Source organism: Balaenoptera ricei, chromosome 6 (assembly GCF_028023285.1).
Source record: "Balaenoptera ricei isolate mBalRic1 chromosome 6, mBalRic1.hap2, whole genome shotgun sequence".
In the NCBI taxonomy this organism is placed as follows: domain Eukaryota; kingdom Metazoa; phylum Chordata; class Mammalia; order Artiodactyla; family Balaenopteridae; genus Balaenoptera; species Balaenoptera ricei.
The window spans coordinates 45552068-45555445 of NC_082644.1; the positions used below are offsets into that span (position 1 = coordinate 45552068).

Below are 3378 nucleotides of genomic sequence, written 5' to 3' on the forward strand. Positions count from 1 at the left end.
TTTTGTTTCATTTCTAATTTGCTGCTTTATTTCTTAATTACATAGGGCCTGATACTCTGTTTCTCCCAGAGTCTAGAAGTTTGACCTTTTAACAGTTAAAGACATACACCTACAGATCTCTCTGTCACTGGCAAATTTGGTAACACCATTCACTTTAAAACAATGGCTCCCTAAACTGGGAAAGGTTTTTTTGTTTATTTTTGTTTTTTTGAGATTTCTAGGCTCCAGCCTGAGGTATTCTGATTCAGTATGTCTGGGCAAGACAGGAAAGCTCTGTTTCTCAAAATCCCCCCCAGGTAATTCTGAAAACAGTTAGTTTGGGAACTACAACTTTGTCCTCAATTCGTAGCTGCTGCTTATGTTTTATAACAAATATAAAAATTTCCTCTGACATTGATCACAAGCACATTCAGAGAAAATTTTTAAATATCTGTACAGAACTACCTGTAACAATTTTCTGCAAGAAATTTTGAAACATTGTATCAATGGTAGAGCTAAGACACTGCAAGAAGATGGTGAAAAGTGAGTGGAGTTACCCTTAGGAGGCAACTGTTTTCTGTTTTGTTTATAGTCATTCACTGGTCAAGAGAGACTATCTCAGAACAGTTGTCATCACTAAATAAAACATGGAAAATCTCTAAATAACAAAAAGGTGACTACATAGTTAATCAGCATTATTGAGAAAATGTTTCTCAATGAAAAGTATAAAATAAACTGCAGTTTCCTGTAGAAATTCAAAGATTTTCATGCCTCTGGAGTTTACCACAAATGAGACAAAAAAGTTAACCAAAACTACTACTGTAGAAAAATAAATTACATTAACTCCAAAAGTACAAGTGTAAAATAGGTACAACTTCATCTTTTGGGGGTTTAAAGCATATGTAGATTTTACATTCTATTCATTCTACACAGAATAGTTAATTATGACAATGAGCTATAAAATGTTCAGTACCAAGAATCAACACCACTTCTTCCAAACTTAATGCAAAACCACATTTGGTTTTTCTAGGAGTCCTAGAGTCTGTAGCCACTGCAGAATGTCTTTATGTGCTTTGGTTATCTTCTTGGCAGACACCTATCATGAGCTTGATGGTTGGTGTTGGCATGCTTCCAGGCAACTGTGTTATATGCTGGGAAGTCTTATATAGATGAATATAACTGTCCCATTACATTTTAGGAGACATAGCTTAAGTTCTCCTTGAAATATTGTACAAGATATCATATGGGCAGTCTATAACCTAAATCAGCCAGGGTGCTACTCCAAATATCGCCACAGGAGGCTGGAATGTAATTAAATACAATATCTAATTACTTAATGTGACATGAACTTGAAAAGAGGGGTAAACTACCTTTGTCAGTAAGGAGTTTCATGATTGCTCCCATGCATTCTTGAAAAGTTCAAACCCCATGTGAGAGAGATGGGTGATATATAAACCACTTGTATTGGCTGTTCTGGTGATTTTATGCTTGGTTCAAGTTTGTTTCAGAAGAGGCAACATAATACAAACCACACAGATTCTAGCAGTTTCATAGCCATCTTTAAGAACGTTATCTATTTTGCAATTTGCATTAAAGCTTCCATTTCAAAGATATGAAATTATTTTGCTGTTGCTACTATACAATTAAGAATAGGGAATTGAGTAACATCCAAAGTAAAATACAACTTATGCAGAAATATCCAAAAAGTACTGAACATTCTGGCTAGTGATGGGGATCTTCCCAAAGCTCTCCTTACATTTAATCACACTTGGAGCCATGCCTACTTCCTGTTATCTCTTCTAGATCCTTATCACCTTGACTGTAAAAAGATAAACGTTTGCATCTTCAGCATTTTCATCCTTGAAAAATCAAGCAATTCCTGAAGACTCAATTATAGTAGCTCTGTAACTGTTGAGCTGATGGTGCTCTGAGATTATCTAAAAGAAAACATTTCTGTAATTATCTTCTCCAGTCTATCAGGCAGCCCTTGCCTCAGAAATGGGAATGAAGTCTCACCTTCCATGGATCTGAAGGTCAGAGAAGAAACATGAGTACAAGTCCAATGGACTGGATAGTACATTGGGTGCAGGGCCAGAAGGAAGAGTCCAAGGTGCTGAGGCCATCGCTGGGGCAGAGGGATTCAGAAGGCACAGCCTGGCGGCACCTCCAAGGTCCCTGCAGCTGCCATGTCAGCACTGAAACCTGCCCCTGCAGCCCAAGCCCCAGAGGTTTGGTTCTGCCCATTTTCAACTAAGAATGTGTCCAGGAGATGAGCTTATGCTGAAGTATTTTGGCCTGAGCCATATGCCTCATTTTCAGAGTCAGGGAAGGCGTTTATTTTCCCCAAAACATGAATTCTTAGCAGAGAGAATCCTAAAATGAAAACCAGGACTGTTACCAAAAGACAAGGGAATAGATGAGAGGATAAAACAATTTATGCCAAAACGAGGAACTGATTTGCAATTGGACTGAATATAGAGTAGGGGATAATCATAAAACAGTTTTATTTTTCTCCTACCAGTGCCTGAAAACACACTCTGTAGGATCTAGCTTATCTACCTCTGGAGAGCATCTTGGTCAGACCTCCATCCACTCTGTTACTATATCAGGGCACTCCAAGTCAAAGATTCAATTTAAGCTCTTGATCTGCTCAGGCCTGATGATGGCTTGTAGACTTGCCTGTGGGAGAGGGAGGCATCATCTTGATTTTATTTTCTATTTAATTAAGTTTTCTACTCCTTCCCCCACCGTTCTTATGCTTCTGACCATCTGGAATTGGGAGCATTGGAAGAAGGTCTTAGAGGAAGAAAGGCAAATGCTTTATGTGTCTAGTTTGTTTGTTTGTTTGTTTAATGTGGCTCTGTTGCCCTTCATCATGGGCACCGTCGAAAAGTTGACTTTCTTTTTCAAAGTCCATTTTTGTGTTTGGGACATCGTCCTTCCCTGCTCCCCTGCAGGGATCTTCACACTGTCCTCTTCCTTGACTCTTTGATGTATCCCCTGCCCAATCACATACACCCTCTTCCATCTCTTGTCCGGCAAACAAGAGATGGCAGAAAAACCTAGCATCTTTTTGCTAAGCCCTTCACCTCATTGGCCAGCCCTCTTGGGTGAGTTGCTTTTAAGACTGCCAAGGCTCTGATAGTACTTAGCCCTTGCTGAGTTTTCTTGCCATATCTGGCTATAATAAGATGACTCCAGCCAATCTTCTATCTTCAAAATTATGCAGGCAGGAGATAGCCACTAACTTCTTGGTTGGCTTAAAACTCACATTTCTGGGATTTTGCATTTATTTAGAACTCTTTTGCATTTATCTCCAGTGGCAGCATAAGGAACTAAGGTTTGCAGCTCAACAAGCATCCAGTCCAGAAATAGGATGCCTTCCCTCCTTCTTGTAGG

The 3378-nt window shown here is 39.2% G+C and overlaps 1 pseudogene; it reads right to left on the bottom strand.

The window, feature by feature from the left end:
* Positions 1-1367: 1367 nt before the first annotated feature.
* LOC132368053 (pyruvate dehydrogenase (acetyl-transferring) kinase isozyme 1, mitochondrial-like) lies at positions 1368-2002 on the bottom strand (annotated as a pseudogene).
* Positions 2003-3378: the final 1376 nt, after the last annotated feature.